This window comes from Elephantulus edwardii, unplaced genomic scaffold, assembly GCF_000299155.1.
Source record: "Elephantulus edwardii isolate Elephantulus edwardi_28Jun2011 unplaced genomic scaffold, EleEdw1.0 scaffold00075, whole genome shotgun sequence".
In the NCBI taxonomy this organism is placed as follows: Eukaryota; Metazoa; Chordata; class Mammalia; order Macroscelidea; family Macroscelididae; genus Elephantulus; species Elephantulus edwardii.
The window spans coordinates 93,479-106,258 of NW_006399825.1; the positions used below are offsets into that span (position 1 = coordinate 93,479).

Below are 12,780 nucleotides of genomic sequence, written 5' to 3' on the forward strand. Positions count from 1 at the left end.
ACTCTGGCATGTTACAACAATAAAAGAAACTCAGTGTTCCTTAAGTGATAATTACACACTGAGACCTTGCCCCAGCCATTGGTAATCATTAACAAACTTTTATCTCTATATATTTACCTATTATAGATATTTAAATTCAATAGGATGATATGGTATTTATCCTCTTGTGTCTTACTTATTTCATATATTAAGAGCAGCAAAGTCAGCCTGAAGACTAAGGTGTACCTGATCCAGGCCATAGACTTTGCAATTATTTGCTATGCATCAGAAAACTGGACAATGAGTAGGGATGATAGGAGAATTGATTCCTTTTAGCTATGGTGCTGGAGAAGAATATCGAATACCATGGACTTCTAGGAGAACAAACGATTCATGCTAGAGAGGGTGAGATTAAGCTTTTCCTTGGAGGCAAGGATTCTGAAACTTTGTTTGACATACTTTGGACATGTTGCAAGGTGGGACAAGTACTTGGAGAGGGACATCATGCATGGGACGGTGGAGGGACAGCAGAAGAGAGGAAGACCCTCGATGAGATGAATAGATTCAGTGACTGGGGTAATCGGAGTGGGTGTGTTAAAGACAGATTGGCACAAGATAGAGCAGGGTTTAGGGCTGTTGTACATAGGGTCATTATGAGTCACAAGCATCTCGAAGGCACATAACAACAACAAAGGGCACATAACAATAACAACAGCAATGTTTTCAAGGTTGTCCATATCATGGCATATATCAGAAGCTCATGAGAGTGACATAGCATAAGGGTGATTTGTTTGACTGTACTCGTCCTCTTCTCACACAGCCAAATAAAGGAGGGGTGTTTGAGCTATTACTGAGTAGAGTGGAAGTCCTCCCCACGTTCTTTCTTAATCCAACTGAGGAGGGGTGTGAGGTTGTGTGGGGACAGGTGTTGCTGTTACTGGCTTGTATGAGGAGTGAAAGTCTAAGGTCTTATTTACTCCCTTTAAAACTATACAAAGGAGTACATGGAATAAAAACACTAGGCACCAAAGTTGGTGACGTGATGGGTGATCCAGTTTTCTGACTCTGCGATTCCAATTGTTGTTGTTGTTATGTGCCATCTAGTTGTTTGCAAATAGAGAAGTTTAAATATTTTCTGTCCAGCAAGGTGACCCTTTCCCTCTTTTCTTGATCCTTTATGGGGAGAGAGAACAGGTTTTTGTGCACATAACAACAACAACACAAGAGAAACTCAGGGAGCTCTAGTGGCTTAGTGGTCTTTTATAAAGTGTTTGCTCATTGGCATTTCCAGGTTGCTGAATGTATGAGACAGAAAGAAAACTCAGGATATTCAACAACCACATTCTTTCTTGTAGGGAGCTCTAGTGGCACAGTTAGTAGTGTTGTTTGCTCCTAACCCCAAAGACTACAAGATTCTGGCCTTTTGAATCCAAACAGGTTGGAAAACAGGAGTGGCATCCACTTCCTAAACCACATGCCTCTGGAAACTCTATGAACTTGGAGAAACAACGATAGCTATGGAAAGGCATTAGGTCTTTTGTTCCTAGAGTCACTATGAGTTGACCTCGACTCGATGGCAATCAACAATAACAACATCAGCTCTTTGGGGAATGCTGGACAGTCTCCTCCAATTGTGATTTACAGCCTTGGAAGTCCAATGAGGTTCCTATGAGATAATTTGCTTGTTTTCCATCTTCTTATATATACTTTTTATACAATTTGATATTTTTAGTTGTATTTAGTAACAGAAAAAAGGAAAAGTACACATTCTCCTTCTTTCCAGAACTGAAACCTATAGGATTTCATACAATTTTTTTACATGACAATAAACATTAGTGTTTTAGTTGTTTGAAAAATGTGAACAATATAGCACACTGGTCATATAAAAACATTGATTTGGACTTGACCTAAAAATATACTTTACATTAAGAGAGAAGCAAATCAAAACCACAGAGATAACATCTCACTCTAGTAACAGTGGCAAAGTTTTAACAACAGCAAGAAATAAATGTTAGAGAGGACATGGATATATAGGAACTCTTATACACTATTGGTGGGATTGTAAAATGGTACAACCACTCTGGAAGTCCGTTTGGCTTATCCTCAGAAAGCTGAACGTAGAAATTCCATTTGACCCAGCTATTCCACTTCTTGGAATATACCTCGAGAAAATGAGAACTGAGGCATATATGGAGACTTGTACACCAATTTTCATAGCAGTGTTATTCACCATCACAAAAACATGGAAGCAGCCTAAATGTCCAACCACAATGGAATGGTTTGAGAAATTATGGTATATTCACATGATGGAATAGTATGCAGCATGAAGGAATAATGATTTTGTAAATGACTACCTAACTTGGAAGGGGATGGAGAGCATAATGCTAAGTGAACTAACTCAGTCCCATAAAGATAAATACTGTATAAGACCATTATTGCAGAACATGTATGAGGATCCAAAGGGAGGGGCATGGGCACAGAGTGGTGAGGATGGGCAGTGTGGGGACAGGAGTAGGCAGAGTTAATTATAGAGTCACACAATTTGATGCGTGGAGGGACTGGTGGGTAAAAGGAAATTGGAAAGATCTGGCATGAAAAAAAATAGATATATATCTATATAGATAAATAGATATAAACTTTGTAAGTCAACAAGTATAAAATAAAAAATTTCTTTAAAAAAAGAATATACCAACTTATCATCTTGATCATTACTTCAAGTAGTGAAAAGCTCTTCTTTATCTCTTTAAACTTGTGTAAATATTTTATATTCTGTCTCTGAAATTTCCAATATTTTCAATTCTCGATAGTCTGATCCTGCTTATTTTATTTTTTCTGACTGTCATTCAAAGGGATGCTAGTTCTTCAGCGTCTGTATTACTAATTATTTAACCTTAACTGTATACTTAAGGATGATTGGTCTATCAGTACCTAGGTATGCCATTGACTTGGAACCTTACTGTAGAATTTTGGTTCAATGGAAAAAACACATGGTTAGTTTTGCTGCATTATCTCTGGCTTAAGGTGCAATTGGAAATGCTATTATTACTCTTTTCTGTGTTTTGACCAGTGACGTGAAGTCAGGAATGGAGGTGAGGAAGTAAAATTTTAGAATCTTTGTAGACATCCCTTTCCTTTATTGAAATCAGTGTTGTGTTGAAAAAGTATATTTTCCCAGAAGTAAGGTGTTTTTTCTATCACTAGTCTGTCATTTAGCTGTACTGTGGTGGCTTGCATGTTTCTATGATGCTGAGAACTAAGCCACTGATATTTCAATTTTCAATCAAGCTTCAAGACTCTGGCAGACTGAGAAGCAGTACTGCCATCCACTTCTGAAGTAACAAGCCTTTGAAAACCTGAGTAGCAGAACAACTGTTGAATATAATTCCAGAAGATGAACCGCCTCAGGTTGGAAGGCACTCAAAATGTGACTGGTGAAGAGTGCCTCTTCAAAGTAGAGTTTACATTAATGACACAGATGGAGTAAAGCTTTCACCTAATGAAGGACCTTTATTTGCTGCTGTGGCAAAACTCAGAATGAGGAAAAACAGCTGCAAACATCTATTAATTAGAACATGGAATGTACAGAATCTGAAGTGAGGAAAATTAGAAGTCGTTAAAAAAAAAAGGAATTGTATAAAGACTGACATTCTAGGCATTGTTGTTGTTGTTGTTATGTGCCATCGAGTCGTTTCCGACTCATAGCGACCCTATGCACAACAGCTCTAAACCCTGCTCTATCCTGCGCCAACCGCACCGCCTCTGACACACCCATCCCGATTACCCCAGTCACCGAATCAATCCATCTCATACAGGGTCTTCCCCTCCTGCGCTGTCCCTCCACCCTCCCAAGCATTATGTCCCTCTCCAAGGACCCGTCCCTCCTGGCAACATGTCCAAAGTATGTCAGACGAAGCCCCAGAATCCTTGCCTCCAAGGAGCAGCTTGGTTTAATCCTCTCCAAGATGAATCTGTTTGTTTTCCTGGCAGTCCATGGTACATTCAGTACCCTTCTCCAGCACCACAGCTCAAAAGCATCCACTCTCCTTCTGTCCTCCCTAGTCATTGTCCAACTCTCTGATGCATAACAAGCGATTGCAAATACCATGACCTGTATCAGACGCACCTTAGTCTCCAGAGAGACACTGTTGCTCCTGAGTACCTTTGAGAGGTCCCTAATGGCAGACTTTCCCATCGCGATACGCTTTTTGATTTCCTGACTGCTGGTACCAAGAGTGTTGACAGTGGAGCCGAGCAAAGTGAAGCTGTGAACACTCTCAATCTCGTCGTCATCCATCCTGACGCTGCCAATTGGTCCAGTGGCGAGAATCTTTGTCTTCTTGACGTTGAGCCTTAGTCCATACTGAAGGCTGCAGTCCTTGACCCTTCGCAGCAAGTGCATGAGGTCCTCCTCAGTTAGTGAGCCAAAATGGACTGGTATTGGCCATTTTAAATCAGACAATCATATGATCTATGCTTGGAATGATATTGAAGAGAAATAGTGTAATAATCATTGTCAAATAGCGCATTTAATGAACTGTCTTCAAGTACAATGCTGTGGGTGATAGGCTACTATCCATAACTGTACAAGGAAGGAAAACGTGTTATACAACTGTTTTTCAATTATATACAACAAACACCAAATCCAAAGATGAAGAAATTGAGATTTATACCAATGTTTGCAGGCTGAAATTTTTTAAACAGGTGAATAAAATACATTAATAGTAATTGGTGACTAGAATAGAACAGAAACAAAGAAGAAATGGTAGTTGTGAAATATGGCCTGGGTGCAGACATGAGCCTAAAAATCACATGATAAGAATCTTGTTCAATCAATGATTTATTCACTGCATATATAATTTTTAAAAAACAAATGGCTACTATACACATGGACCTCACTTGATGGTCTACTGAAAACAGATTTACTATGTCTGTGAAAAGAGAGAATGGAGAAGTTCAATATTAGCAGCAGTCAAAACAAAACAGAGGCTGATTGTAGACCAGACCATTAACTGCACATATTAAAGTTGAAAATGAAAGTGAAGAAAATTAAAGCAGGTCCATGAGAGCCAAAATATGATGTTAAGTTTATCCCAACTGAATTTAAAAACCATCTCAAAACTAGATTTGAGGTATTGAACACTAATGGCTGAAGACCAGAGAAGTTGTGGGGTGACATTAAAGACATCATATGTGAAGAAAGCAAAAAAAGTAACTATAAAGGTAGGAAATAAAAGACCAAAATGAATGTTAGAATCTCTGAAACTTGCACTGGAACAAAAAGAATCTAACAAGGGGAATAAATGCCAAAGTAAGAGAGATAAACAGAGGATTTTAAAGGGCAACTCAAAAAGAAAAAGCAGAGTATGATAATGAAATATGCAAAGAGCTGGGGTTAGGAAACCAAAAAGAAAGAACACACTAAGCCTTTCTCAGACTGAAAGAAATTAAGAACAAATTCAAGCCTTGAGTTGCAATACTGAAAGACTTTATGAGAAAAATCTTGTATGATGCAGAGAGAAACAAAAGAATACAGAAGGAATGACATACTACTGTACCAAAAATAATGGATTGACCCAGAACTACTTTTTGGAATTAGCATATGATTAAAAAACAATTGGAAGGGAGGGGAGGAAAGAAACAGTGATACTTGAGGAAGAAGTCCAACCTGCACATGTTGTTGTTGTGTACCTTCTAGTCAGAACCAACCCATTGCTGACTGTCCAGTGAGTTTTCAGACAGTTAATCAATCAAGAGGAGATGGTACATCTGTGGTGTTAAAAAAGTTTAAAAGATGACTTTTCTAGCCAATATGTTAGTTCCCACTTGTCTCTAGTTACCTTAAATGCAAACACATGGTCTTGCAAATCATCAACACCTGTGGAACTAATATGCAAGAGAGAGCTAGAGCAAAACCCTGGTGACAGTGGTAGAGAGAGACTGTGGCAAGGTGTGACCTGAGGAGCCCTGAAATAAAGACCACAGTTAATGGTTTTGCTTGCTGAAAGATTGAAAGAAAACCTGATTTATAACTGCTCTGAAGCAAACCTTACTGGATGATTAACAAAACCAGAGACTTCTTGAATTTGTGCCACCAAAATGAAACCTGGATTTTACACTAATTGAGGAATTTGTGTTAATCTGTCTTGGGACTGCTGGGTTAAATCTGGACTTGCATCGAGTAATATTCTTTTCCTCTCCCATTCCCCAAAGTATTTCCCTAGTAAACCCCATTCTTGGTGCCACAATTATGAGTTAAGTCTATGAGTCTCTGAGTAAAAAAGAAAAAAAATCTAAATTATTGGTAGGAAAAGGTGCAAGAGAATGTAGTGCGGTGTGTCTGACCAAGCAGCGATCTATTTCCTGATATGGATATTATTGGTTTGATGAGGACAGTTTCCATTTGAAGTAGGTAGAAGTCAAACTCAGCCACTTCTTTGCAACATCTTTCTTCTGCTGAGCAAGTGGTGGAATTGAACTGTGTGCCTTTGGGATTGCAGTGCAGCTTCTTATCACTAGGCCACCAGAACTCCCTAAGCTGCAAAAAGACATTAAGAAAAAAATGAGGGCCCAGGAACTCATGGAAAACCAGTTGTAGTGTTTCAGAACACAAATGCAGCCTTGGACATGCTCACTAATGTTGTTATTGTTGTTGTGTATCCCATGAAAGTTGGAAGATGGCTAGCTACCTGGCCAATGCACTGGAAAACATTCCTGTTTGTTCTCATCTAAATAAGGGTGATCCAGTAGTGTGTGGAAATTACTGAAAAATATCATTAATACCATATGCAAGTAAAATCTTACTGAAGATTAGTAAATGGCTGGAACAATATATTGAGAGGAAATGTCTAGAAATTTAGGCTGCTTTCAGAAGAGGCCATGGAGCTAGGAATATCATTGCTGTTGTCAGATAGATATTGGCTAAGTACATAATATACCAGAGAGCTGTCTACTTGTGTTTTATTGGCTTTGCAAAAACATTTGACCATGTGGACCATAAAAAATTATGATTAACATTGAGGAGAATGGGAATCCAGAACCCTTAATTATGCTTATGTGAAACCTGTACATAGATCCAGAAGCAGTTGTCCAAACATAATTAGGGACACAGTATGGCTTAAAATCAGGAAAGGTGTGACTCAGGATTGTATCCTCTTTCCATACTTTATTCAATCTATGTGCAGAGAAAATAATTTGAGAAGTTGGACAATATGAAAAGATATGGCATCCAGATTGGAGGGATAGGCATCAACAACCTGCATTATGCAAATGACACAATCTTGCTTGCAGAAAGTGAAGAAAATTTGAAGCATTTCTGCATAAGGTCAAATGTATTCAATACAGATTACATATTAACGTCAAGAAAACAATATTCCTCACCATTGGAACTATAAGCAATGTCATGATGTTGTTGTTGTTGTTATGTGCCGTCAAGTCGCTTGCTACTCATAGCGACCCTATGTACAACAGCCCTAAACCCTGCTCTATCCTGTGCCAATTACACTGCCTCTGACACACCCATCCCGATTACCTCAGTCACTGAATCAATCCACCTCATAGAGGGTCTTCCCCTCCTACGCTGTCCCTCTACCCTCCCAAGCATGATGTCCCTCTCCAAGGACCTGTCCCTCCTTATGACATGTCCAAAGTATGTCAGACGAAGCCCGAGATTCCTTGCCTCTAAGGAGAAGCCTGGTTTAACCCTCTCCAGGATGAATCTGTTTGTTTTCTTGGCAGTCCATGGTACATTCAATACTCTTCTCCAGCACCACAGCTCAAAGGCATCAATTCTCCTTCTATCCTCCCTAGTCATTGTCCAACTCTCTGATGCATAACAAATGATTGCAAAGACCATGGCCGGTATCAGACGCACCTTAGTCTCCAGAGACACACTGTTGCTCTTGAGTACTTTAGAGAGGTCCCTAACAGCAGACTTTCCCATCGCAATATGTTTTTTTTTATTTCCTGGCTGCTAGTGCCAAGAGTGTTGACCATGGAGCCCAGCAAACTGAAGCTGTGAACAATCTCAATCTCTTCGCCATCCATCCTGATGCTGCCAATTGGTCCAGTGGTGAGAATCTTTGTCTTCTTGCTCAGTCCATACTGAAGGCTGCAGTCCTTGACCCTCTGCAGCAAGTGCATGAGGCCTCCTCAGTTTCAGCAAGCAGGGTTGTGTCATCTGCATAACGCAGATTATTAATAGATCTTCCACCAATCCTGATGCCACATTTGTCATTGAGCCCAGCCTCTCGGTTAATCTGCTCTGCATACAGGTTGAAAAGGTATGGAGATAGGACACATCCCTGGCATACACCCTTCCCAATTTTGAACCATGCGGTGCTACCCTGCTCTGTTCTGACGACTGCCTCTTGGTTCAAGTATAGGTTTCTCATTAGCACGATTAAATGTTCTGGGATTCACATTCTTCTCAGAGCCAGCCACAGTTTGTTATGATCCACACAGTAAGGCGCCTTTGCATAATCAATGAAACACAGATATACATTCTTCTGGTACCTCATGATAGATGGAGAAAAGATTGAAATTGTCAATGACTTAATTTAATTTGGATCAACAATCAATCCCCATGATGGCTGCAGTCAAGAACTCAAAAGATGTACTGCGTTAAGCAAATCTGCTCTCAAGGACTTCTTTAAAATGATAAGAGCTCGGCATCACTTTAAAGATTAAGTTGTGCTTCCCCCATTCCCTGCTTCACCAAAGCTGATGAGAACAAACAGTGGGGAAGGTGGCGCCAGGAATAGGCAGATTGCTGGGCTTACGGCTGGGTTTACGCCTGAGCTGTGAAGGAGTCTTAACGACAACAGTGAGACAGTGCCCAGAATTCTCTGGAAGCAAACACCCGGGCCTGCGATCCAGGAGTCTCCTAAGCGTGATGTTATCTCATGGCAGCCCCGGAGCGCCGAGTCCTCAGCAGCAGCCTGGCAGATGCTTCTAGGCAATGGAAACTGCTCTCAATTCCCAGGACAGAAAGGACCTGGACAAGTTCATTAAAATTTTTGCTCTCAAGACTGTTCAAGTGATTGTCCAGGCTCGGCTTGGTGAGATTTGTACTCGTTCTCCTCATCCCCCAACGGCCTCAGATTGGTTCAATTTAGCAATCAAGTACATCCCGGAAGTTACACACGAAACAAAGAAGGCATTGGCAGGTCAACTTCCTGCTGTCTGGAGGTCTATATGTGTGGAGATCTCACTCAGGACTTAAGAGGGAAACTCCACCTAACTGGAAATTGGGTGTCTTGAAATGAGTGAAAAGTGTGACAAAGAAATCAAAGTTTCCTGCACAGTGTACAAACCGACTGTTCTTGCTGCTAAAGTCTCTTCTTGTTACCATGAGGGTGACACCAGTCTACAGACTTCCAGAAAACAAGGGCATGAATATGTAATATTGTACAGAATAGCATGAATATGTAATATTGTACAGAATATATTTTGGGGAAGTTCAGCTGAATGGCTTAGGAGAAGGCTTCCAGACAGTTTGTGTTGGGACAGTGGGCACCTCAGTGGGCTCTTTCTTGTGCTTACAGAATTAACTTGCCATTCATGTCTACCAAGCAATTTGAGAGAACCCTGCCTATCATGGGGACTATTATTGATCATTTTGTGTATTGTCCCTATCCTAGCTCTGCACCTATGCACCCCTATAATTACAAAACTTCTGGTGAGAACACTGGAGTTACATATCCATCAGTGGAAGACTCTCAGGAAGTGTGTACCTCCTCTCTCTCCACCTCCCCTCCATCCCAGCTGATGGTTCCTGGGAAGGAAGGCAGAGTACTGGTTGCTCCCAACCAGCCTGCCCATGACACCCAGGCTGATCAGGAGAGATTGGCAACCTGCACCCCTTCTGACGGGGTCCACTGTGTTGCCACACCTTCCAGCAGCAAGATACTGAAACCGTGTCAAACAGCAGTGAAGGACGCTCCTCCTCCCACGATGTCTTGGAGACCATCTTTGTCCGGAAAGTGGGAGCTTTTGCCAACAAACCAGTCACCCAGGTGATGCTGACCCATTTAGACATCCCTTTTGCCATGTTTGCTCCCCAAATTTTGGAGCTGCTTACACTGTCTATCCCCAACCACTTCACAAGGCAGCCTTCCATCCACCTGCTGCCAGCCTCTTGCCCTGGGTCTGGCAAGCTGGCTGCTTGCTGCTGTTGGCACCAATATTCCAGCTGGTGGCTCAGACTGATGTGGAGACAGGAGGAGGAAGAAGACAGCTGGGACAAAAGGAGGGGAAGAGAGGGGAGGGGAGGGAAGGAGAGGTCCTGAAGTCTTTGTCCTCTTCAGTTCCTGGCCTCCTCTTTCTTTCTTCTCTGGCCCCGTGCCTGTACTTTTTCAAAGTGGAGACATGCCTGATGAGAATGCATGAGTCCACTGAAGGGACAGCAGAAACTCCATTTTTTATAACCCCCCCTCCCATTAATGCTAGAGGCAGAAGCAGACCATAAAAATTCTTAGCTTAAGACAAACATGAGTGCCCCGGGTAAAGCCTTGTCTGTCCTTGAAAAGTAAGGAATTAACTAGTGTCTACGTGACACAAAAGGAGTAAAGGCGGGCAAAGTAGCCAGCCCATCAAAAGCCGACCCAAATGATTCCTCAACCCACCAATCTCTCTGCTCTAACAGGGGCACTCAAAAAAGGGCTATAAAAGAAAGTGGGAGGGGGAACTCGAGGCTTTTTGCCTCATCACCTTCCTGAGGAGGGAGGAAGTCTCCACATGTGGAATTAATAAACGCTCTTGAAATTTTCAGACGTGTGATTGGATTTCCTTTGAGGGGCATTTCGTGGGCAGAACACCAGCCCTCATGACAAGCTTTGAGCAGCCCTGGTGGCCACCTGCGCTCACTCCTTGACTCCATGAGAAGTGAGAACAGCCTCCCATCTCCAGAACTCTGTTACCAGGAGTCATAGCAGCGGCTCTTCTAGTTTCCTCTCTGCCTTTCCCCTATGGTTGCACCTTGGTTATACAGTGAATATTTATTACTTTCAGAGATTTTATAGAATAACTACATCTGAGGTTAGCCATTTTAGGGAAGGTGAAGGGCCACTTCTTGGAGCAGGGGCCTCTTGTGGTGATTTCTCAGAACCCAGATTACTTTCTCTGAGGTTCCTCCCATGACAGAGGACTAGATCCAGGATGGAGCTGGGGCAGAGTGACCTCCTAGCATTGCTGCATCTGAGCTGACAACAGGCCTTCCCTTGGATACCTCCATCTTCCTGGTGACTCGAGTCTTCACAGCTTCTGCAAAGTGACTGGCTCTTCTAGCAGCCCAGGTGCTAAACGTGGATACCTCGAGCTATGCCACATGCTGGGCCCAGGGGGCATTGCATTGTGTGCCCCACTGCACTAGAAAAGGCCAGGTGCCCCTGCTGCTGGGGTACCTTCTCCTCATGCTGGGGACTGTAGGTCTTTTCCTCCTTCCTCATGGGCCTGGCCACTGCCTCCCCCTAATCCCTGGGCCTGCACACTGCCCTGGGGTTCACTAGTTGTGTTGGTTCCTTATTGAAAACTACAGCAGGGCACATGATTAATTTCAGAAACTGTTATTTGGTTGAGTCAAGTGCCTAACCTCACCCCTCTGCCATCTCTCTCTCAGCCTAACTAATACCCGGCCAAGGGCACGTAGGCCTGTTCTATCCCACCTGGCCCACCCAGGGTGTTCATTGTCAATAGCTGTTCTAACTGTTTGTTAGTAAACTGCATGTGAAGCTGTTCCCACCTACAGGGCTCACCCCCATGCTGGCCCAGGCTCGGGCATCTTGGCTAAGGCTGAGCCTAGAGCTGTGCATGTACTCCGCCACAGAGAAATAATCCTGAAAACAGTGCTGCCCAAGTGGCCCTCCTGTTGTCAGGCCAGGGCACTATTCTATGGTGGCCATGCCCATAGACTGTTACACAATTCACACTTAGCCAGGCCCTGGGGCTGAGAAAAGTGGAGGCCTCAGGTCAGTTCTCTCTCTGAGGCTTTGCATTGAAAGGCCTCTTAGCCATCTCCCGTAGAGTCGTACAGTCTTCTGCGATTCCTAGTTGGCCTGTGCAGCAACCTTTCTCCAAGACACAGCAAGAGGCCACGGAGGCTGAGCCCCGACTGAGCTGACTCTTAGAGGAGCAGGGCAACTGCCAAGGCCGGCCTAGCCCCTCAGCTATATACAACTGAACAGGGACTCCTGCAGCACCTGAACAGGGCTGGGACCAGACACCTGTCTCCAGGTGGCAGCCAGCATCTCTCCTCCATTCCACTTCGTTTGGAAATACTGAGCTACAATTTAAAATGTATTCAAGAGGTTTCTAATACTTTTTTTTCCCTGTACGTTAAAAGAAAAAAAAAATTAAGTTGTGCTTGAAACAAGCCTGGGTATTTTCAATTGCTTGTATGCTTCTGAACATTGAAAAATGAATAAGGAAGATCAAAGACAAATTGTTGCCTTTGAATTATAGTGTTGGAGAAAATTATTGAATAGCACAAATTGTCAAAATAATAAATTTTTCTTCGAATAAGTACAACCAGCTTGCTTGTAAGTGGCAAAGTTTGTGAAACTTTGTCTCCTCTACTAAGAAAAAGGTAATGAATATAAATGCATTAAAATGCAAGTAGAACATGTTCTTGGAAAAAAAACAGCATGCTGGTAAGTGTAAAGAGCGGAAAACTCATCAAGGCAGTTTACGGATGCAATGGCTGTAACAATGGCTTTGAGCATTTTGGCGATCATGAAATTGGTGCTGGGTAGAGAAAGGTGTTCATCTGTTGTGTTGTATATGAGTTGTCATTAACTCAGTGACACC

General features: G+C 42.5%; 1 pseudogene; it reads left to right on the forward strand.

The window, feature by feature from the left end:
* Positions 1-8,935: 8,935 nt before the first annotated feature.
* Positions 8,936-11,808, forward strand: LOC102851142 (annotated as a pseudogene).
* Positions 11,809-12,780: the final 972 nt, after the last annotated feature.